The sequence below is a fragment of the Equus caballus genome, chromosome 5 (genome assembly GCF_041296265.1).
Source record: "Equus caballus isolate H_3958 breed thoroughbred chromosome 5, TB-T2T, whole genome shotgun sequence".
In the NCBI taxonomy this organism is placed as follows: Eukaryota; Metazoa; Chordata; class Mammalia; order Perissodactyla; family Equidae; genus Equus; species Equus caballus.
In genome coordinates, this window is record NC_091688.1 from 5,449,009 (window position 1) to 5,474,574 (window position 25,566).

Sequence of the window (25,566 nt, forward strand, 5' to 3'; positions counted from 1 at the left end):
ATTTGCAACATCTCTCACTGGCTGTTTCGTAATATCCTAACTCCCCTGTCTGGACCTTGAGGCTCTGCATAATCTGATCCCACTAGACACACCCACCCCATCTCTCTCCCTACCATCATGAATCACCTGCCCCTGTTGGGTTGGCCTATTTCCTTACGTCCTCTCTACACCCCCGTCACCTTGACTCTGGGTCTTTGCTCATGTTTCCTTTCTCAAATGAACCCTCTACTACCACCTACACCAACAGCACCAGCACCAATTCTCACTCACGTCACCTTCAGGGACCAGCTCATTTCCTAATTCCCTAGGAAGCTTCCTCCAACCACACCAAACATTTTAGAGCTTCTCTGAACTCTCATAGTACTTATGCTTAAGTACAACTTAGACAATCTATGTAAAAAATAACAGTTAAAACGTGAAAGCACAGTGCCAACATAGGTACTGCTGTTATCTGTCACTGGTAGGAGAAGTTTTGATGCCTTCACCAACACTAGCTGTTTTTCTTGAGGCCAGTTAGCTCTTTAGCTGTTAAATAGGAACAATCATAACTAAGATGCAGGGTTGTTGTAAAGATTAATCAAATGTATTGACATGCGTATAAAACACCTGGCTTGTGGGAGGCAGCCCTTGTGAAAACGGTGATAGTAGTAGGGACATTGTTTTTTCTCAGAGACGATTAGTATTTTTCCTTTCTCCTTTATTGTCCAGTAGACCAGGACAGATGTGTGTTTTGGGGTGGGAGGAGCAGAAAATTTGTCTTATGAAGGAAGGGTTGATCAAGAAGGACAGAATTAAACATCCTTCAGAGCTCTGCAACTTTGATCTCAAAAATCAGAGAAGAATTATAACACTGTAGTAGGCTGATGACTCCTCATTTCCTGTGTCACCGCTTCTTGGCAAGAAGATAATGGTTGGGCCCCGACACTCCCTTAGAGACTAAGGAATCATTGTTCTATAGCAGACAGTGTTTATCAGAAATGAAGGCCCTCACCAACTGAAGGAAGTGGAGATGAAGGAGAGGGGTGGGGTGGCAGCTGCCCATTCGGGAAGGTAGTGACTTTCTGACCTTGAGCGTTAAAAGGGTCTCCAGTACAGTGGTTGGATACTGAGCCGTCAACACAGAATAGTGGTTGTAAACTGGAGTGATTTTACCTACAACCCCCCACTCCACCCCACCAAGGGGCATTTGACAAGGTCTGGAGGCATTTCCAGGGGTGATCACTTGGGCAGCATGGGGAATACTATGGCTTCTAGTGGGCAGAGGCCAAGGATGCAGCTAAACATCCTACAGTTCACAAGACAGTACCCCAGCTAAGAGTTATCTGGCCGTGAATGTCAATGGCCTTCAGGTTGAGATACTCTGCATTAGAAGCAGGTGTAACCCACAGCCCTGGGTTCCACGAATCCTGTGCTGAGTGATCTGAGCCCCAAACCATTTCTCCCCTTGTGTCTTCCCTAGACCCAGGGTCCAGAAAGATCGAATTGGAATTAATTCATGGAAATCAGTCAGCAAACCTTGAAGATCCAGTACAAATATCGCTTTCTCTATGAATTCTCCTCTAGAGTTCCCCCTCCTATCTTGGCCAGGGTTTAACCATTTCACTTAGAACTGCAGGATTTTATACAAGGAATTGATTCCATGTGATAGAAGAGCTAAAGAGCAAACAGGACAGTGAGGCAACCCAGAGATTAACAACAAGAAGCCATGACCACCTGAGGACTGGAAGGACGAAGAAGGGAGGCAGTGGGACTAGAGCCGATGGGTCAGCAACTAGAGCCTCAGACAGATGCGGTCATCCTTGGAGTCACTGCATGGGACAGACGCAGATGGGAAGGAATACCTCAGTTTCTCCCTTCCTTCTGCCCACCAATCTCCCACCAGCGTTTCCCATTGAAACTGCAGCCAGGTGAAAATCAGCTGGCAGGGGAACCTGGGAGATGCAGCCTGCAACAGTCAGCCCTTTGACAAAACAGAGGAGAAGAAGGAAAAACAGGAGGAATGGATCTAAGGTCAAGGTCCAAGACCAATGCAGCACCCAATGTACTTTGGACCCAGATCTTCTGTGGCTCTAACCATATTGTCTCATAGTTACTCATTTAAGTATTATTCCCTTCCAATTCCTATGGGCTGGAAAGCAGATGTGATTTTAGGAGCCAGAGCAGCCACTTTGCACCACTAAATGGATGATGCAATTTGAGGATGGCAAAGCAAAAAAACAGAAGGAACCTGGATTCCTGACGATTGTGGCACTGCAATGCTGCCCACCTATACTTTTACATGAGAGAGAAATTAACTTTTACTGTGATTAATTCATTTCCATCATTACTTTGGATCTCTCTATTACAGCAGCTGAAGCAAAATCCTGAATAACACCAGCCCCTTTCCTCCTGGATCTTGATGTCTAAAGCATATTGGAGATTTTCTTTCATTCATTCGCTCTCAGTCTGGAAACTAACAATAACAGAGCCAGTGTCATGGAAACATCATGTTTCAGAAATGTCTTTTGGGCATTTTATGGCACCTCTCAAATCACCTTGCTTGAGCGGATATTTATTTTGTTATCCCCGTATTCAAAAATAAAATGTCAGTCAGTAATAAACAAAGTATCAGTAGAGAAAGAAAAAAATACAAAGCGACAAATGGAGTTGCTTAGAATTGTGTTTCTCAAACTTTTGGATGACGACAAAATCACCTGGAGAACTTGTTAAAACAGATTCCTGGACCCCAGGCTCAGAGTTTCTGATTCAGTATGTTTTGGATGGGGCCTGAGGTTTTGCATTTATAACAAGCTCCCAAGTGATGCCAATGCTTCTGGTCCAGCGACTACACTTCTAGCAGCACTACTTCAGAATGTGATGCCGGAAGGACGGGGACAATCAATGAAGAGCGTCCATTGTCTTAGACACAACGTAGATGTGGGGCGTTTTAAAATCACACAAGTGGAATGTGTAAAAATCTAAGCTATCCACATTCCTCCGTGGAAAGAATGCTAAAGTACCGGGAGGAAAACAGAAATTAAGTGGGTGGGTTGAATAAAGGATCCAGGTGACTAGGTGAAAGGAGAATTCTCGAGCCTACAAAGATCCTGGGAGTGCCGGGGGAATGGCTCCCAGTCCGCGTCCAGCTTATCCACTGGCCCTGTCAGCCAGCTCCAACAAGGACACAGACAGGCACCCTCACAACTTGGCAATTGCAGTGGGCCCTTCTGAGAGGTGCCATGGATGGGGCGGGGTGGGAGGGTGAGATTTGGGAGACTCAAGAAGACTTTAGATCCCTTCCAACCCATCACAAATAAGCACACAATATAAATTAAGGGGAAAAAAAACCTGTTCTTGCATTAAGCACAATTTCAGCGCAAGTCGCCTAGCCTACCATCCTTTTCCAACTAGATTACTATCCTGGGTACTTCCTACACAGAAACACTGGCTGCCATTGCCAAGGAGCGTGGGTTAAATCTCCCTGCCCCTCTGCAGTAATCTAATCCACTTCTGTGAAGTGTGTATGAGACTTCACATAGACAGCAGGGCAGAATCAGTGATTTCACCGGCCTGGAAATAAACTACTGGCTGTCTAAACATAGATGCCAAATTTAGATATTGACAGAGCTTAACATGAAACTTCCTTCCTCCTCCTTCCTTTTCCTGTTTCTTCTCCTTCCTCCTTTATTTCTCTTTCTCTGCACATCTCCAACTCCCACCTCCCACCCCACCTCTTTGAACAATCCGTGGGCTTTTTAGCGGTATCTATCTTCATCCTGAGCAGTTCCTCGCTCTTCTTCACTAAACTGGCACAACTCCAAGACGTATACAGCACCCTCCTTTCCTAACTGAATCTCTGCAAGGCCTTTCTCTGATTAACCCGGTTGGCCTGTAAGGATCACGTCATCTGGGCCTGAGGGGCCCCTCTTACACATTCTAGGTCTGAATGACCCAATCGGAGGATTCAGACCCGGGACTGGCTTCCTTGCCAGCTTTATCCATGGGCTGTATTGCTTGGAACCTTTCTCTGAGCTCAGAGACTGAGTCCACTCAGTGACAAGCTTACATGTCATACCTGAAGACTGATCGTTTCTCCTCCGCTGGCCTAGACCAAGGCTTTGGAAATTGCTTTCTTTCAAGAGTTTTCATGCCTTAGCTGCACCTCCTCCCAAAACAAAATTTGTCATGGAAAATCTTATGCTTAACTTGGAATTTTGGAATTCTGAGGTCAGGTTTCTGGAATTCTTCTTGTTTTTTGTCTTACAATCTATCTACTAATCACACTGTCATGCTCCTTGGCCCAGAGCTCTGTCTCAATTATGCCTTTGGCCTTCTCCCTATTGGCACCATCACTGGGGGAGTCACACAGCTCCAGGAACGCAAGGATGTCACACTAGGAAGAGATGTAATCCTTCCCTGGAAGGAGGTGTTTAAACTCATCCTGCATGCAATAAACAAGGACAATAGCCAGTGTTTTGGCGCCCTGCCACCTACCAGCCACATAATGAGTATCTTGGACAAATTGGAAAGTCCACGAATGCGTTCTAGAATGGACCCTGTCCCTCTGCGTGGGACAGGAGAACCACCAGAGTAGGGTCTGCATTGGGATTAGGAGCCCTTCTGGGGTTTCAGAATGTGTTTGTCCATCCAACTATAAAAAGGAAATCTACTCAAAAGAGTTTAGAACTCATTTGCTATTCTTCCCAACCCAAATCTGAGGGTATCTAATCAAATACCACGTTTCTAAGATATTAAATTAGCTCGCTTGCTCCATCTTTTTCCCATTCTGCATGGTTATGCGATTCACTTGAAATACCTAAAGGGTCATATGTTTTAGTTTCCTTGCAGTGTCAGGTTCTTTTTCCCTCCTCATTCTGTTGATTTAATTGTATATATATGTATATAATATTTAATACATAAACATCCTTCCAAAAGGCAAAAATATACAGAAAGATATTCTTATTCTTTAAGAATAATTCCTGTGCACTCCTTTCCATATCCTTCCACCTCGTTTCCCTTCCAACGCCCCTTGTAGATAGCCAACTTCATTGTATGCTGGCTTATTCCTCATTTCTCTTTGTAAATATAAACAAATACATGCATATGGTTTTTATTTCCTCTTTCTTACACAAAGGGTAACACACTGTATTTATATGCTCTTTGGTACTTCGCATCTTTTCACTTAACACTATCTCATGGTGATCACTCCCCCTCAGTTCATAGAGACATTTCTCATTTTTTTCTTACAGCTATATAGCGTTCCACTATGGTGAACGCACCATACTTTACTCAACCAACCTCCTATACTTGGACATTTAGATAGTTCCAAAATTTTGCAATGTAAACAGTCCTGCCATAAATAACCTTTTGCATATATATTTTTTATTTTAAGAGGTATATCTTCAAAGTAGACCCCTAGGGTCAAAGGATAAATGCTAACATTGACAAACTCATCCCCACAGAGTCTGTAATATTTTACATTTTCACCAACAATGTATGAAAATGCCTGCTTCACCAGCCTCACTAATACAATAGACTGTCAAGCTTAAAAATGTTTGCCAATCTTGATGGGCAGAAAATAGTATCTCATCTACACATACTGTCTAATTTTTCTCTGAGTAAAAAGCCACAGCTCACAAAAGAAACGTGAATACAATCCAAGTAAAGTAGGGTTTGCAAACAAACTATAGAATATTCTCAATTCAAAGAGGTTAATTATCAGTCGATGATTTCGGCTGGAGTGTGAGTTCTGAAACTGCCAAATCCAGAGCATATTCTGTGAAAGCCTTGCTCAGTCCCGTTCATAATGTGCTCTGCCAACTGGAGAGCCAGTCCATTTGCCTCAAATGGGGTTGTTTTCACAACAGCACCCTCAAATTTCTAATTATGTCTTTATCAAATTCTTTAATAATCTATTTTAGCTTTATTGCTTGATTAAAGTGAAAAAAAACTTCCACATGCTAGTCCAGGCTGATTTACCACTCAATCGATTCAATTAATATTTTGGCCACTTGACTCCATAGAATTCTTTACATGTTCCTCCTCTCTGAAAGGACCATATTTTGTATAGATATTTAAACATCTGATTGTATTCTGCATCTGTTTCCTACCTATTTCTGGTTCTATAGTCACAGCCTCTAAGATCACTCTCTAAGATCTATGATATAGAAGACCTCAGCCTCCCCTTCAAGTCTTCTCTCCCACTTTTGCCACAAAGTTGATACTCTAGATCAAGTTTTTCAATTGCTTTTATGGTAAAAAATTGTTTCAAAGAAAATTCAATATATGTAAAAGATTTACACAAAGGATAAATCAAAAGATGGTCATCTTGCTCAAAATGTTTTAAAAGAATATTCCTTTATTTTGAAAACTCTCTATATGCATTTCCTCATATAAAGTTGAATGTATAATGTCAACTGATAAGAACAATAGAGTTCTAATGATGAACACAAAATTTTTAACTCAGGGGTTGTGAATGACATTTGCATTTTTATATCAGCCTCAGCATCAATTCTGCTTTTAACAGTACCCTTTGCAACCTTAGGCTATGCTTCAATTAAATGCATCCAAAAGCCTAAAAGAGAACTACCAGTGTTTCACCAGCATTCACTAGCAACAGCTCACAATAGCAGGAACTCCTTATCATAAATATAAAAGTCAAATAAGTCTAACAAAATATGCAATGGATATATCAATTATGGCATATGATCACCATGCAATATGTTACCTATTAGCTTGTTATGAACCACTGGCTGTGTTTCTTCGACAGGATCGTGTGACAAATATGGCTGTGCCTGACCTTGCCCAGTATGGAATTGAGCAGAGCACTGAGAGGCTGCAATGGATGACTCACATGGGCAGAAATAAACTAGTCTCAATTCCAAAAATTACTAATGATGTAGAGACAACCAGCACCCCTAATTAATAAACATTTATAGTAAGTTAAAACATATGCACAAGGTAGTGAGAGCACAGTTTTTGTATAGATCTGCCCCAACGAGAGTTATAATTGGCGGACTCTAATGGGCCCAATTTGTTATCCAACACAACTGGTTGAGCGTGGGCTTTTTAAATTAATTATTTAAAAATTTAATAAGTAAGTTTACAATGAAGATAGATGATAGGTACATAGGTTAGATGGATAGATAGATAGACTTGTTCTCCTTAGCTCACAGTGTTCTAGGCAAGGTGCTAAATGCTTTACATGTATTCTTTCCAATAAGCCTCATAACAATCCGATGAGGTAACTAATATTATCAGTCCCATTAAGCTCAAGGAAATTTAGTAACTGGCCTGAAAACATTCAGCTCCTACAGATGGAACTCAAGCCCATCAGCCTGACTCTTGTTGGTCCTTTATTGCTGTTACCCAGGATTTCCAGTTCTCAATGACATTCCTAGCCCCTTTCCTGATGCTCTCAGGGATCCTAAGAAATTGGGGAATGGTGACAATTATATGGGAAGATTATTTATAAACAAATATCAAAATCCTGATTTATGGGCCAGCCCTGTGGCCGAGTGGTTAAGTTCGTGCACTCTGCTGTGGGCGGCCCAGGGTTTCGCTGGTTCGAATCCTGGGCGTGGACATGGCACCGCTCATCGAGCCACGCTGGGGTGGCATCCCACATGCCACAGCTGGAAGGACCCACAACTGAAAAAATACACAACTATGTACTGGGGGGCTTTGGGGAGAAAAAGGAAAGATAAAATCTTTAAAAAAGAAAAAAAGAATCCTGATTTAATAATAAATTAAGGGATGCTCATTTTCTGCAAAAAATCATTGAAAATAATGTTTCTGTATATAGATATCTCCTTGGACACATTTAGAATATTATTCAGTTTACCAGAAATCAAATCGTACATAATTCTTTAAGCTTCAAAAAGCCTCATACTTATGAAATAATGAATTGGATTTCAGTATTGGCCTATCTTATCTCTGAGATATGAACCCAAATAGGCTTGAGGGCCTGTGACAGCCAGCCTCCCAGATGGCCCTCAATTACCTCTGCTTCTTTGTATTTACACTCCTGTGTCATCCCCTCCCATATTATACCAGAGTTTGAGTAACCAATAGACTGTGGCAGAAGTAATGGCATATCTATTCTGAGACAAGGTTAAAATATACGCTACAGCTTCCATCTTGGTTGCTCTTTCTTTCTTGGGCCAGGTACTTTGGGTGAAACCAGCTTCCATGTTGAACACCACCACCGAGTGCCCCCACATCCTGAGGAACTGAGGCTTTCTGTCAAGTCAACAGCCAGGGAATAACTGAGTCCCCCAGCCAATAGCATTATAAGGAAGCCATCTTGGAAGTGGATCCTCCAGCTCCAGTCAAGCCTTCAGATGATTGCAGCCCCAGATGACAACTTGACTGCAATCACCAGAGACCTTGAACCAGGACCACCCAGCTAAGCCACATGCAAATTCCTAACCTGCTAAATTTTGGACTTATTTGTTTCACAAAAATAGACAACTAACATTAGATGTCTATATTTATGCTCTGCAGCTTCCCCTAAACTCGCTGAGATGAACTTATTCATTCATTCAGCAATTATTTATTGAGTGTCTATTATGTATGGGCCAACTCAAGTTGAGTTTTCAGGAACCTAAGAATATAACCATGAATAAGATTAGTAAGGTTCCTGCTTTCATAGAGTTCACATTATAATGCAGAGTTATAGTTATTTGGATATTTATCTTATCTTCCTGGCAAGATCACAAAATTCTGAAGGAAAGGAACACATTTTTATATCCTACAGAATTTAGCATTGCAAATCTAGTTGTTTTGTATTATCCTGTTAGTTTTTTTCAAATATCTGTGATTTATGTCTACCAAAGATTTCTTGAATGCAGAAACTCTGTGTGTGTGTGTGTGTGTGTGTGTGTGTGTGTGTGTGTGTGTATTATGAAATAGCAACAGGATCCCCAAACAGATGTCTGTCTAAGCTGGGCCCCTATTACTACTTACCTTGGCTCACCTTCCACTACCAGCATGCTGCGCCAATAGGATTATGGTGAGAATCCTATGCTGGAATATTCTCTTAGGATGACAGTTCTTTTTCTCCTTCTCATCTTTCCCAAAAGATACATAGTCCCAACCTTTCTACAGAAGTTCTGCTTCCGCAATCTGGTCAAGTGCTGAGCTAACCTTTGCTGAGAAGGACAGGACTCTTGACATGTACACTACATATAGATAAGAAAAAGAAGTCAAGCAAATGACATTGGACATGATATTTAACTTCACCTGTAAAGTTGGAGTAACATACTCCCAAAGGTTGTTTTAATGACTAAATACGTTATTATATATAAAATGCTTAGAATAGTGCCTGGCAAATAGAAACCTCAGAATATGTTAGCTACTATTAATATGTATAGAATGCCCTCTACGTGCCCAATGCTTTGCTGGGCACTTCAATGTTATCTCATTTTTTTTTTAGGAAGATTAGCTCTGAGCTAATCTTTTTGCTGAGGAAGACTGGCCCAGGGCTAATATCTATGCCCATCTTCCTCTACTTTATATGTGGGATGCCTGCCACAGCATGGCTTGACAAGCGGTGTGTAGGTCCGTACCTGGGATCTGAACCAGCAAACCCCAGGCCACTGAAGTGGAACATGTGAATTTAACCACTGTGCCACTAGGCCAGTCCTTTTATCTGATTTAACTAAAGTTAATTCCACTATTACTCGGATTCTCATAGGTGAACAATACTGAAACAGATGCTTAATTAAGATTTCCTGACGCAACAAGTGAATGAATAAGAACAAAGCTGTTGGGCTGACCCCATGGCCGAGTGGTTAAGTTCGCGCGTTCCGCTGCAGGCGGCCCAATGTTTCGTTGGTTCGAATCCTGGGAGCGGACATGACACTCCTCATCAAACCACGCTGAGGCAGTGTCCCACGTGCCACAACTAGAAGGACCCACAACGAAGAATATACAACTATGTACTGCGGGGTTTGGGGGAGAAAAAGGAAAAAAAAATAAAATCTTTAAAAAAAAAAAAGAATGAAGCTGTTCTTTCTAGACCGTCTTCTGTCATCCCCTTTGTTTTCTACACCAGAGATCTGGATGAAGTGAAGGGACAAGTCTTACTTTTGCTTCTTTTAGTGCAAGGTCTTGGAGGTTTTGACCATGTGTCCTGTGTCACGGTCAACATTCAACCAATAATGATGTTTGTTTCACTTCCAACACAGCATCCATGTCTTGCATCTGCTATTCACTCTCCTAAGCAGCATCTGAAACACTGAAGCAGAAGCTCTGTGTGTAGCTCCACCTCACTGTGCCAGAGTTGCAGCTTTCAGACTGGAAATAAAATAAAAGTATGCACAAGGCTGGTAGGTGGGAGGGAGGCAGAGAGGGGGAAGGAGAAAGAGGGAAGGAGGAGGAAGAATTCTGGCTTAGCTCTGAGGTAACACAGGGCTTTACAAGAGCTCGCTAACATAAAGAATTGAACAGAATGTTGCCAAAACTAGGCTGCCTGCAAATGCCAAAGGATAAGAATCCTTTATCAGGAACACTAGGAACCCTTTCAGGAGAAAAGCATAAAGAATTCCAGGAAGCACATATTCAAAACCTGTTTCCTAGGCAGCTGAAGCCGCCCACCTTCCCTTGAACAAATGGAGCCAAGCTCAGTTCTCAAATGTGCCATTTGCTTTGCCTTTCAAAACAATCCCGAGCGTTGAGCTGGTATCTTTTGCTTTCTGTAAGAAGCCTGTAAGACAAGGGTTTAATGCTGATGCTGCCTTCTATCTGACCACTGGAAATCCCTTAATTTTAAGCCCTGCTCCCAGTTGCCCTGCCTCAGCTTTTGGCCCATCTCTGTAGCAGCCTCAAGCTGAGTTGTCACTTCAGTGACTGTGGAAATAGGACATGGCAGTTGTCTCTTGTAGTTCTCTGAAGTTCTTGCGAAGGAATAGAGCAAAGCATCTATTGCTGGATTCTGGGACCCTAAGGGTAGATTTAAAAGTCTGGCTTTAGTTGGAATATGAGGCAAGGAGACAGATCTTGGGGAGGAAATGAGAATTTGCTTAAATAAATTATAGTATGTCAATGTGACAAAATATTACATAGCCATTAAGAAGCATGCTGCATGAGAGTACTTAATTATATGGGAAAAAGTTCAAGGATAAAGATTAAATGAAAAAAAAAGGCAAGTTTCAAAATAGAATTGTCTCAGTAAAGTAAAAATGTGTGTACCTAGAGGGAAAAATGCCAAAATGTTCATCATGGCTACATCTGGCTAATACAATTAGGGGTAGTTTTTAATTTCTTTTTTGTTTTTGTTTCCTTTCAAATTTTCTGTGATGAACACATATTAAATTTTAATCATGAAAGGGATATTAATGTAGAATAAAATAGAAATAATAAAAGAAATATAATGTACAAATTGGGTGAGAGTAGTGCCAGGTCACAACCATAGAATTTTCTGTGATGTCACATTCTTCTCTTGTCTCTCTTCTCTCCACCTCTAGTACCTGTAGTCCCATCTGTACAGGTTAGCATTTCAGTATACATTGTCCTAGGTCTCTGGTGGCTCTCTGAAGGCATGTTCTGTTTCCCCAGAACTGTGTCTTATTTTTTCTCCTGCACACAAAGCCCCACCTTCAACCCCTCAGCATAGAGCGGCACACAGAGCAGGTAAATGGTTGAATGGTCAGTCTGGCAGGGCGACCATCAATATGAGGATGGAGGGTATGTTGAGAGTTACTAGGAAAGGACTGAGTCAAATGGCCCGAGATAGAGTGAGAGAGATAGATAAGCAATTTCTTCCTCTCTAACTTTGTATTCCCTAAGAGGGAAGTGAAGGGAAACAAGGGGACCTTCGAAATCACATTTTAATTAGAAAGAAATTCTCTCTCACACACACACACATGCACAGAGCCTGTTTCTCATTAGGATCCCTAGCTCCTAGTATAGAACTTGATAGTGCTCAATAAATTTCCTTGAATTAATAAGAACAAACCCCCATTCTCCATTGTATAGTGTCACCAGTGTCACCATGGAGCCTAGTTCAGACTGGAGAACTCACTAAGCAGGGCAGACCAAAGCTCCTACACAAACATAAAGTTCAGAGCCCTCACGAGGGGAAGGAGTTCACCAGAAGCTGGGGCGGCCAGGGCGGCCAGGGCGGAGAGGGCGGACCACCGGGTGAAACTCCGTCCAGGATCTCCTAGCTCCCCAGGAAGCCTGGCAGGCAGCACTCCTCAGCGAGTGTGTGGCCAAACACCGTCCTTTCCTGCTGAGAACTGGAATGCCTTACAGGATGGAGACCATGAGAAAGGTCCAGAACAAGCCATGGCAGACTGGCAGTCCACCAGCCATACCTGTTTTTTGTTTCAGTTTGGTTCAGTTTGACTTTGAGTGACTTTGAATGTTTTGTAAATACTTGATTTTAAACGCCTTATTTTTGATGGCATGGTGCAGGTGTGCCCCTGTTGATCCTGTCCCACCTCTTCCTAGTCTTCCAGCAGTTTCTCTAATTTATACTACCTGGAAAGCATTTGGGCTTATAACCTCTGCTTGGAAGGAAGGCGTGGGGAACAATGACTCTAATATTGTGGAGAAGATAATAAAAGTATTAATTATACTGGCAAACATCCAGTATGTGTTTACTCTGCGCCAGATTCTTTCCTAAGGGCTTTATATGCACGTATCATCTGACCTTCACAGCAGGTTGAAGCTGACACTGTAGGGATTCTGTTGGATGCCCTCAGACCCCTCTTCCTAGTTCTGTTTTCCGCCCCAGCTTCTACCCCTTCCCAGCCATGACTAACCGCTGCAGGCTCACTGACTCTGGAGCTCCCCAGCAGGATCAGGTCGGGACTTCACTTGGAAACTCACCTTTGCTGGGCCTCTTCCCCTTCCCTGTCCCACTTGAGTACTCTCATCTTACATTTGAAGAACTGAAGCCCAAGATTGCTTGTCCCAGTGCACAAAATGGCAAGTTGCAGAAGCTAGATCCGCCTGAACTTCAGAGTGCTTCCTAAAGGCAGGTCAAAATATGACAGAAAAAAATAAATTGTGCAAAAGAAAACAAAGCCTGAACTCTTCCTTTTTGTACACAAAGTATAAACCATTTATAGGGTCGCAGTGATGGTTTATCCAGGTGTGTCAACCTGTCTCTCTTTTCACCTATCTTTCCTTCCCTTCCTCCCATCTAAAGGCTCTTTACTTGGGAAAACTGTGACACAGACAAGGTTTAGTTGAAGAGCAAGGTATCTTCCTCTTGTGAAGAGGCTGCCTGCATGTTGATAAAAGTCCATGACGGTAGATGTGTTGTTCCACACAGCCAACAAAACCAATCTGCCACGTCACCATAACGAAAAATAACGCACTTTGCAGCTTAGCTAGCTGTTTCGGTATTATTGCAATATACTTGAACCAAATAACTGCATAAAAGCTGAGTCATATATTCATACATTCAACAAATATTTAGCGAGGCCTACTCTGTGCTAAGCACTGCAGTAAGATTTGGGGATGCTGTGATGAACAAGTCAGGCTTTTGTAAAACCATGCCATGGAGGGGTTATTTTTTGAGGCAATGGTGATGAGGGCAACAGTCACCACTTTCCACAAGTGCACGTCAAGTAGGCTCTGTCAGCTTCGTCATGCTCCGTGACAATAGCAAGAAGAAGTTCTCTGCAGGCTCTGTCTCAGGTCTGTCCTTTGAGTTCCATCCGCCTCCATGTTTTAATATTCTCTAAACGTCACACAAAAGCACAGGCACGTCAACGGAGGGCAACCATGAGGGCTCCCCTCCTTCCTCCTTAAGTTAATCATCTGTTTTCTGTGTTTGCACTTGGACCCTTACCCTTGTGGTAGACTCAAGGATGAGTCAAATGATTTGCCAAAATCCCCAAAAACAAAGATTCTGTTAGGAAGTCACAACAAAACTGAAAAAGTGGCCTGTTTCTCTTGCGTTTACAAGTACTGCAGGTGCCTTGAGTGTTTTGAGGTTTTTTTCTAAGAAGAATGAAACATCCTGGGTCCTTCATAGCTACCTTTTTCACTGATGTTTTAAATAAAGACATGGTTCAATCTAATAATAATAATACTTTTAAAAATCTACTACTGTTTTCAAAGTATTTTACTTTGGCATATGTATTATTTGATAGTAAGTACTTATAAATACACATAATTTAATTTTTTTATTTACTCTTTAAAAATACAGTAAGGAAAATATTATTGTCATGATTTTACAGATGAGAAAATTTAAAATCAGAGTTTTTAAATTACTTGTCTAAAATCATAACAGTTCTGCGTGTTTCCGCTATGCAAAGCTAGTGGTTGGTACTTTTATTTGAATGGATACTTTCATTTGCTTTAATTTTTCATATGTATTCTAGAGGGTATTTTCTTCTATCGTTTATTTTCCATTTTATTCTGCCTCGATTAAAAGATGAATCAAAGAAAATCTACTTTGCTTTTTTTTTCATTCTCTTGGTATATAATATTGTCTTGAAATTTGGTTATAAGGATCATAGCATTTTAATATTTTCCACTCTGCTTCCATAACTGGACAATTATAAAAAATGGCCCTCTGTTTTCATTTTATTGGTCAGTAAGTTATTTCAACAATTAATTCTTTTTGCTCTTTAGCTGAATTAGTTAAAACATAGTGTCAAATGAATATTATGGCTGAAATCTCTGGTCAGCAATTTAGATCAATCTCTTTATTATCAATAGTAATAATATAACAAAGATTTGTATATTGTCAGTTTAATATTCATTTTAAAAGAAAAACATTTCTTTGAAACATTAGCTTGTAAGCTCTGAGGAGGGAGAAAACACATCTATTTGGTTTCACAAATTTAAGTGCAGTGCCTGGCAGAGCAGGCATGACCTTGAGGATATCGAAATCCGGAAAAAGACAGGCAAACAATAAATGAGGTGCAGAAGGCTGGCACAGAAAACGAAAGGAACGACAAAGAAAATTAGCAAAAAAGGCTTGCTGGAGATGAAGGTTAAAATTACTGACCTTTGAAAGAGAAATTCTACACTTCAATTTCACAACCACACGGGCTTGTCCTTTTCTTATGCCCCTCCCCCCCTCCTCTGTCAGTGTCTCCAGCGTGCCAGCGCTTATAGACGACAATGAGAGAGAAGCCCTTGGCTGAGATGCCAATATCCGGTCAACCTTCCCCATCTTTAAATAGCCCCTCCCCTACAGGACTGTATTGCTGTAGACAAATAGGATTAAGTCAGGATAGAAATGGAAGGTGGTCGTTGGATGTAAGGAGAAGATCCGCAGAGGAGATCTCCTAAGCTGGAGCCTCGGGATCTGTTTTGCAACAGTGGATTGTTGGTGATGTTTACAGAAACTCAACGAAGCATGGGGATTGGTGTTTTTTAATACTTTTTTATGTAGGAAGATCCCTCTGAGGTTCCTACAAAAACCATGAAACTTTTCTCAAAAAAAAAAAAAAATAGCCTGCTTTTACATGTACTCATTCTTATTTTCAGTTTTTCTTGGCTCTTCCACTCCCTCATTGACCCGTGGGCTCCAAATCTATAGCCCCAGGGTAAGAGTTTCTTGTCTAGATCATTTCTACAGCCCTTCTAGGTCTAGCATTCTATTTGTCTCTAAGTTAACATGGTTATATTCAGATTCAACACTGCCAAGTTTTAGCCATACTACTTGGATTAAGTTTCTTGACATTTCTGAGCTTCTGGTGCTTCATTGCAGTTCTGAGGATTAAAAGAAACAATGTGTAAAAATCTTGACGTCTTTGCCTTCACCTCTGTGGTAGACCAAATAATGGCCCCTTTCTTGAAGATATCCACACTCTAATCCCTGGGTCCTGTGCATTTATTAAATTATAGAGCAAAAGACACTTTGCAGATATAATGAAGGTTACAGACTTTAAGACAGGGAGATTACCCGGAATTATCTGATGGGTCCCATCTAATCACTTGAACCTCAAAAGCAGAGAAATTTCTCCAGCTGGAGTCAGAGAGACGTGGTAGAAGAAGCATCAGGAGAGGCGAGGCAGAAGAGGTGAGAGAGACCTGGAACGTGAGAAGGACTTAACTAGCATTGTTAGCTTTGAAGATGGAGAAAGGGGACCATAAGCCAGGGAACACAAGTGGCTTCTAGAAGCTGAGAACAACTTTCAGCCAATAGCCAACAAGGAAATGGGGACCTCAGTCTTACAACTGAAAACACTGGACTCTGCCACCAAGCTGAGACATCCCAGAAGGGGTTCTCCCCCAGAGCCTCCAGGAAGGACCGCAGCTCTGCCGATACCTTGATCTCGGCCTCGTGAAACCCTCAGCAGAGCCCAGCCAACCTTCCCAGACTTTTGATCTGCAGAAATGTGAGACAGTAAATCTGTGTTTTTAAGCCACTAAGTTAGGGGCGATCTGTTATGTCAGCAATAGAAAACAAATACCACCTCATTCCCCTACTCCCGTGACAACCTCCTCACAGAATGCTCCGTTTGTTGCACCCTAAAGTGAATTTACACCGAGATGGTGCTGGTTGTAGGCTTTGCGGGGTGTTTTTTACCTCAAATTATACTCACTCCTCTGCTTCTAAGTGAAAGGAATTTTAGGCAGCAACAATCAGGAGGCGGAAGGTGTTTGAAAGCAAGACACTTTTTTCCCGGCATTCCTGCAGTTAGTCCTTAGAGGAAGCCACAAGTCCAGCCAGCCTTTTCACAGGCGAGGCTCCATGCGTGTCGGTGAGGATCTGTCCGTGAGGATCTATAGGGACCGGTCCTTCAGCAGCACCCTGCCCTCCCTACCAGAATGGCACCACTCTTTTTCTTGGACCTCCAACTCTCATTTAACTGTTTTCATGAGCCTTAGGTTGCCTTCCACGTCTGTGCCGGTTAGGGGACCCCTCCAGGAACGTGGTCTCAGAACTCTGCTTGTTTCCACATGTGAAGGACGGCTGTCAGGAAGCCGGGAGACAGCTGCGTGAGGACGTACGGAACTACCAGTAAATAATCTGCTTTCATGGAACTCCTGAGCTACCTTGGAATTCCTCAGAGCACTGTCGTTGCTGAGCTGGGGCTGCAGTAGCATTTTATCAAGTTGCTCCTTTGAAGGGAGTGAACCCCAGTCTTCTAAACACTCAAGCTGCCTATGTGGGGCAATAAGTTACAGGAAACCAGGTGACTTGGCTTGGACCTACAGGGGATCATACCTAGGGGTGCAGGTATTTGACATGAAAAATGCACCTGGTCTGGATAGTCTCATACAGCTCGGAAGTCAAGACACGAATAAGTGGACACCAAGTGACATAAGCTCCAGAGAGACTGTGTAGGGGCCCTTGGGGTCATCAGAAAACATGATCACAGGAATAGTGCTTTTTGGGTGGCAAAATGTGACTGACCAGCCATGTTTTCCAGAATTTTGAAGTAACATGGGAAAGAGAGATTTGACTCTTTCTAGCTTCTGTAGCTATTGTCAAAGGGACTTGAACCAAAGCATGGGACAGCATTTTCACTGTGTGCATTTCTGAAGATTTTCTAGATTACAGATGTAGACATCTCTGTCTCATCCTCAGGGGATTGGCCTGGCTTTTCTTGCTGGCTGCATTTCCAACGGCCTCTTTGATCTCGGGTTGTTCAGTATGCCCTTGTGCTCAGCACTTCCAGGACTTGCAGCCACAGCTTCCTCTCTTCTGGCTTTTTTCCTCTTGTTACAGACAAAGCATTAGATTGTCTAGATAATAAATTCCAACTCAGTAGACGCAACATCTCAGAATGTAATTTGCCTCTCATTACAATGCCCTTTATGAATTTTTTCCTAATGTTTACTCTTTAGAAATGTGCATCAAGATTTATAAGTGTTGTGGACATAGCTATTCGTCTAAAGCCCCTACTCAGGACCATGGAAGCAGAGGATCCTCAGGAGACAGAGGAGGAGAGCAAGCAAACTTTGGAATTAGAAATTCTGGATTTAAACCCCTGACCACACCATAGTAGCCTTGAGTAACTATGAAATTTCTCTTTGCATGTCTCTTTAACTTTAAAATTGGAGTAATTAGACCCATGTGTTGTGAAGATTCATTGGGAATCCATGTTCAGACAATGGCCTCCAAGCCCCCTGGCCCTCCCTCTCAACCTCCTCTTCTCTGTCTTATCTTCTGCCTCTCTCCCCTTGCTCCTCCCGCTCCAGCCACACTGTTCGACTACACGTTCCTCAGCACACCCAGCATTCTCTCCCAAGGACGTTCCCACTCTCTCTTCTCTCCTTGGAAAGCTCTGTCCCAAGATAACTGCATGGTTTGCCACACCCCCATGTATGTCCTTGGGCGAGCTGCTCAAGTCAGAGACCTTCCCAACCACATTCCAACAGCAACATCACAGCCACCCTTACTCCACCCAACCCCAGTATTTCTGTCCTTCTTGAGTACTTTATGTATATCCGCAGCTCTTATCAACCCCTGACATATTACTTATTTGTTTATTTTGCATATTATCTGTCCCCCCATCCACCATGGAGGGTTAAGGTTCACCATTTTGTTCACTACTATATCCGCAGCAATTAGAAGCATGCCAAAAACATTTTATGTGCTCAGAAAATAAATGCTGAAAGAGTGATGGAGGGGACTTATGTAAAGTGCTAACATCCAGCCCAGGGAGAGACAATAAATCATAGCTAAACACAGTATGTCTGAGGGATAGTTGTCTAAAAGAAACTCTTCCAGAGTTTTTCTTGGTTATTTAGAATTTAAACTCATTTCCCTTTTGACTTAGAATTTAAACTTACTTTAAAGCTTTGAGAGGAAGGAATATTTTGGATCCCAAGGGACAAGACTTAAATCACCTTAGAAGTAGCTACCTATTGTACCAATAGGAGACCCTAGGCTGGTTCTGTGATCCAAAGTGCCGATTCTTCACAGAAGAGATCAGGAATCATTTTTTAATGGACTATTCAAAATAAGACAGGAAGTTGGAGGAGAGAGGGATATTTAGCTCTCGGAAGAAGTGATCCCATACAGTGAAAATGGCATGTATTTGGGCATCACAGGATCTGGATTCAGTTGCTGATTCTACCACTGAACAGCTGAGGGAACTTGAGTAAGATTACCCTCCCTGAGTCCTAGATTCTCTTCATTTTAAATGATGGTGAGAATAGATATCATCGTACAATGTTTGTTTCATGCATGTCTCATTTATGAGAAACGAGGCCATGCGTATGACAGCGCCTTGCAAACTGTCTATCACACACACGGACCGGCTGTTATTATCGTTTAGTGGAAACTGTAGGCGATACAGGTTCTCTTGACCTCAAAAAAATGCCACTTAGTCATTCGTACAAGATTGTGACTTTGAGGTGTTAAGTTCTATTTTGCAAGTTTCTTTCCAGTCTGTGACTTTCTTTGCTCTGAGCTTTGATAGCTGTCTAGCACATTCACTTTTACATTCAGACAGTACTTTTCTTCAAGAAACTCAAAAGGCTTTGTAAACAATTTTTCATTCATTCTTACACTCAGAGAGAAAGAATAAGACTCTTGGGGCTAGCAAAATGGAGAAAAGCAAGAGCAGGAAAGCCAGGCCAACTTCTCACCCATGCATTGACTCTCATTTCTATGAGTCTGTGCAAGGAGAGCTATGTGCCCCTCCCTGGCCTGCTTTCATCTCTACCAGGAGTCTAAGCCAGGGTTTCATCCAAGATATGTGGGAAGGAGAGAGGGCTCTTACAGAATTTTTTGCAGAGAGACTTTAACTTATACCACTGTGGAGAGGAAATGACATGGTTCAACTCTTGTTGGCCATTCCAGGCAAGGCCCTGGAGTCTCACATCCTGAGGGCTCATCCACACCATTGCACCAGATTACCTCATAGCTAAGGCCATCTGCTTAGATCCTTGGGTAACAGGAGGCCCACTCTAGTCTCCAAGCGACTTTCAGTCAGCCTTAAGCTCATAAAAGTGAAAGACTTTCATGAGAAGCTCCTCATGAGACCGAATGTACTAAACACCTCATTATTCTTTGTGTGGTGCAGATTTAGGCAGCTTCCTATTTGGATCTTCAATACTAAATTGCCCAATCTTTCTTAAATTAGAAAAATATCCTACTTCCATCCTGTTTTAGTTGTTCCTTTTCATCAGGCCAGAGGTGACCGGCAGGGACTATGGAAGCATGGACACTTTGGCTTCAGTCAGCTTCGCACTTTCTAAGTTGGTGTGTGAGGCCCAGAAACAGATTGATGGGAAAGTGCTTCCTGAAAAACCCTCACCAAAATCTGTCCCATGTATTTTTTTTTCCAAAAATAGACCTGTCTCCTTCAGGGAAACCCAATATTCAGAAGGGGCAAGACACATGGGGATGCAAATACATCCTATAAATGCCGGATTGTGTTTTGCCATAAATATTGACTTCTGTTCTTTTCTGATTTTCTTTGCCCTTGGCTCTCATCCACCAAGTAGCCAGAAGTACAGGCTTCATCGAGGGCCCCAGCGGCCAGAGGAACAACAGGATCTTGTCCCCGCCGATGTCCATGCCCTTGGATGTCATTTAAGCTCTCCGACTGCTCTCCTTGGCCTCTGAAATGAACACATTACTTGACCTTATGTAAATTATAAAGCTAATGAGAGGGTAGAGTGAGAGGAGTTGTTTAACCCACATGTAAGCTGGAGCCACACTGTCCTTAAACTGTCAGATGAAATTGCCTCCAAATGGCTATTACTTGTGAGAAATGTCTTACCTCACCTGGTTTTCCTTAGGATTCTTTTATTTCCTGGAGAAATTTTCTCCTAGTCAACCAGGCTCTGAATTTCTGCTTTCGTCAAACTACTTCCTTCCATAAATCATCCAGCCACCCCACACCTGCATTCACTTTTCTGTACCATCCTATTCTTTGTGCGATAGCACCCCCATTACTTCCAGAAACCACAACCCAAGACTGTGCCCTTGTAGATGACGTTCGCTGAAGTTCTGAGAAAATGGAAGGTTTTAATATGGCACATCACAAAGAATAAGAAAGGAAAAAGTAGATCCCAGAGTTCTTAGAAGTCCTCAGGCTAACCCTCCTCCAGGAATTTCTCGCTGGTCTCCACAGCCACGTTTCCAAGCCTCCAGCTTATCCTCTCCAAACTCTCTCTCTCTGCATCAACTACAGACTGCTGTTAAGTTCTTGTGTGTAGAGGTTTAACTATCAGCGCTGCCCTCATCTTCCTCCCCGGTACGGTATCGACTCCACAGAAGTGTTATACTGCTCGCCAGGAGGTAAAAGTGGCTACCGCCAGTTATGGTTGCTAACAACACTGTTTCTATGCTATTGCACCATATTGGAAAACCCTATTTTTAGCAAGAAAACATTCTCCAATGAGTTCTTAGCAGAGTAAAATCTGACATCCAACACGCACTTCTTCAGAAATTTTTATCAGTTGCTATTTGATACATCTAAACCTCGTTGACAACTGACTTTCAAAAGCATAATTGCAAAACGTTGCGAGATCATGAAGTGCTTCATCTTGGCTGGTTTATGGAACCAATCACAGTACATGTAATGGGAGAAGGCCTTATGGGGAAAGCTACAGCAATAACTTTCTAAAACTTTCCCTTTGTCTTTTTTTTTTCTGGCAATCCATTCTCCACAGAGCAGCTGAAGTGATCGTTGATAGACGCAAATCAAATCACGTCACTGCCTTGATTAAAATTCTTCAGTGGTTTGCCATGTACTTACGTATCAGTCTCCCCTCTTACTCCTCTACAGATGTGATGGCTTCTCAGTTCCTCAAACACGCCAAGATCTTTCCCACATCAGCCCCTTTGCCATCCCCCACCCGTCTCCACTGCCTCGAACAGAATTGTCCCTGCTCTTGGCATAGCCGATCTTTCTCAGCTTTTGCATCTCAGCTTCAGTGTCACTTCCACCTGAAGGCATTCTCTAATCCCTCTATCCACGGAACTGCTCCCGGCATTCTCCAGCTCGGCCTCATTTTCCCCTTTCATATCACTTGACAAAAGCTGTGATTATTTTATCTATTGTTGGCTTACTTGTTTCTTTTCTACTTATCCCGCTAGATCAGGAATCCTCAAACTTTTTCCATAAACAGTCAGAAAGTAAATATTTCAGGTTTCCGCCACATGGCTTCTGTTGCAACTACTCCACTCTGCTGCTGCAGTGTAAAAGCAGCCAGAGATAATACACAATTAGGTGGTGTGTCCAATGAAACTTTACTGATGGAGACCAAAATTTGAGTTTCATATAATTTGTTATGAAATATTCTTCTTTTAAAAAGAAGCAAAAAGCAGAAAGCATTCTTGGCTTACAGGTTGTACAGAAACAGAGGGCAGGCTGGATTTGGCCAGTGCGCTGTAGCGTGCTGACCCTAGCAATGGACTGTAAGCCCCATGAGGGCAGAAAGGAGGTCTATTTTGTTCATCATTGAATCACTAATACCTACCACAATTCCTGGCACATAACAGGTGTTCAAGAAATACATATTAAATCAATGGGACAATGATGCCAAGGTCAAAGCAAAAGACTTATGGACTGGTGGGAAGGCCAAAGGAAAAACAAAGACAACAGTGAAAATATGAACAAATAAAACTATCTGGGCAAAAATTGAATATAGGCCACCAGCTATTGTGCCAAAATACTCATACTTGTGCCCAATATATTAGTCAGGGTTCTTCAGAGAAACAGAACCAATAGGATACACACACATACACACACATCAGTAATGTATATAACAATACATACTATACATATATGGAGATTTATTATAGGAATTGGCTCACATGGTATAGAAACCGAAAAGTCCCATGATCTGCCATCTGCAGCTACAGAACCGGGAAAGCCAGTGGTGTAATTCAGTCTGAGTCCACAGACCTGAGAATCAGGGGGCTGATGACATAAATCCTGATCTGAGTCTGAAAGCCTGAGAACCAGGAGCACCAGCGTCAGAGGGCAGGAGAAGACAGCAGTCTCAGCTCAAGGAGGAGAGCGAGTTCACCTTCCTCTACATTTTTGTTCTACTCAGGCCCTCAGTGTGTTGGATGATGCCCACCCACATTGGTGAGGGCCAACCTCTTCCTCAGTCTCTGGATTCAAATGCTAATCTCTTCCAGAGACGCCCTCACAGACACACCCAGAACAATGTTTTACCTGCTATCTGGGCATCAGTCAAGTTGACACATAAAATTAACCATCACACCCAAATATGTGCTCTCCCACGCAACTTGCCGTTCCTCCAGCAATATTCTGAGAGTTCAGCAGATTCTAAGGAGAGTTCAGCATACATATTAAGCCCTACGAGGTATAAGCATATATGTTGGAATGTGGTGAGTTTTATTATGTTTATGGTTTTGAGACTTGGGAATATTTGGTTTGTTAGTGATGAAGGGAGTTGTTAGCTATATATGATGCATTGGTCCTTCAAGATTGGGGTAGTCTTAGTCATGTAAGAAGAATCTTAGAGTTTAGCCATTATAAGATAATAACTTAAGTTGATTTAATAAGTTATTGATTCAAAAATGTGAAGAATTTAACATCTGTTTTCTAAAACAACTGTACCAATTTTTAATTCAGACAGCGGTGAGAATAGTCATATCAATGCCACTCGGCAGAATTCGTAAGCGTTTGCGTGGGTGTATGTTTTATCCTGACTAATTTGATAGGCCAAAAAATTTAATCTGCTACTTTGTTTTGAAGTTGAATTTTTCTTCAAATTTTTGTCATTGTCTACCTGTTCATCATGTCCTTAGCCCATCCATCTCTTGGGGGTTTTCCTATTAATTTGTATGAGGCATTTATATCTTTAATATTTGGGGAGAACTTTTCATTTCCTGACCTCATGTTATGATGCAGGGACTTCCTTTAGAGAAAAGACTCTTCACCTGAAGTCTCCGGGTCCGGGGATGAAAGTGATGGCGGGGGGAGGTGTCTTTGAACTTGAATGGGAAAAACTATATTTTTACTTTTATTAACCTTTACTTGAAATTAGTATTCCTTCAACTCTAAATGTAAGCAACCAGCCACATTAAGATTAGCAGTATCTACAACTTTGCCACCAATATAAATCATAGATATTTTTATATCACATTGCATATATCGAACTGTGGTTTATGCCCATCACTACATCAGAATTATAGCAGTTATTAGATCTGCTGCTAGATCATGATATTTAATGGGCTAATTAAGAAGGGTGTGTCTTACTACACCACAAAAATTTTTCAATGTTTTTACAACTGAATTTCAATAGAATTGGTTTCCTTTGTAATTCTATGTTTTTTACTGAATGAATTTAAAAACATTCAGAAAAGGGAGAACATAGCCTTTACCAGAATGCCAAGTAGTCCACGGCACCAAAATCTTCAGAATTCCTGTCCTGGAGGAACACTCCTGGCTCCTCTCCACTTCTTAACTCCTTTGACTCATAAGGAGTTCGAGAAGAAACAGAAAATTTTCAGCTCATCTTCTGCTCTGATCTCCTCTGACGTGTCCTCTGTCTCTCTCTCCTCTCTGGTCTCTCTCTCTCTCTCTCTGATCTACCTGCTCTTTGCCATGAAATAAAAAGACCGAGGCAGCTCTGCCCCCAGGAGGTCTGCAGCCATTCTGCTCTGCCTACGACAAGGCAGGCAACTTTATTTCTGGGGTGAAGTATTAGTAAACCTGTCACAGTTTCAAATCTAAACCACGGACTCAGGGCTGGCCCGCTGGTGTGGTGGTTAAGTTTGTGCACTCTGCTCCTGCGGCCCATGGTTCATAGGTTCAGAGCCCAGGCATAGACCTAGCATTGCTCATCAAGCCACACTATGGCAGCATCCCACATAAAATAGAGGAAGATTGGCACAGATGTTAGCTCAGTGACAATCTTCCTCAAGCAACAAGAGGAAGATTGGCAACAGATGTTAGCTCAGGGCGAATATTCCTCACAAAAAAATAAAATAATAAACCAGGGACTCCATCTTTTATCACCAATAAAGTGATATTTTTGACCTCTATCAGTCTGATTTCTGTGTCTACTCCTAAACTGGTTCCAAACATGAAAGAGAAAGAAAGGCATATTAATTATGAGTCTCCTAAAATCTTAACAGTAGTTTTCCAAATGCTATTCCAAATTTATCACTCACTTTTCCTTTGTTACCACAGAAGCTTTTAACTGTTCAGTTAGTTGAATTGATTCATCTTTTCCTTTGTAATTCCATCCCCTGCCTTAAGCTTAGAAAATTCTTCTTTATATCAAATAAAAATCCTCTATGTTTTCTTCTAGTTCTTTTTAAGATTTGATTTTTTACTTTAAAATTTTAATTAACGTGGAATTTATTTTATCATATGCTATGAGACGACGGCTCTCTAAATGGATTTTCTTTTCAAATTTCAAATAGTTAAAAAACTTATCAAATGATTATTTGTTGAGTACCTTCATTCTTCCCTCACTGCACAACAGAATTTGCTGTCTGCCCCTCTACACAAGGCCCAGTGCTTAGGGCTAGGAATTCAATGGCGAACAAGGCCCAGTTCCCACTCCCCTGATGTTGAGGACCTCCCTTTCCATATAGCAAGCTCTTACGTAATCAAGTTCTCATGGGGGGAGGGGCCCTCCCTCAGCAAAATGGTCCCAAAGGAGACTGAGACCAAATGTCTTTGATGAAAGACAGTTTAGTTATGTTCTGCCCTTCTCAAC

General features: G+C 42.0%; 1 long non-coding RNA gene across 2 annotated transcripts in view; it reads right to left on the minus strand.

Moving 5' to 3' along the window:
- Positions 1-25,566, minus strand: part of LOC111773441 (uncharacterized) — a 64,473-nt gene that overhangs the window by 16,413 nt on the left and 22,494 nt on the right. The window contains exons 1-2 of one of the 2 annotated variants that reach the window (XR_002807829.2): positions 10,069-11,132; positions 8,947-9,161 (exon numbers count right to left, since the gene is read on the minus strand). The exons of the other annotated variant lie outside the window; for it this stretch is intronic. This is a non-coding gene — a long non-coding RNA (uncharacterized lncRNA). Of the gene's footprint in view, positions 1-8,946; positions 9,162-10,068; positions 11,133-25,566 lie in introns of those variants that run through there. 2 annotated transcript variants of the gene reach the window in all.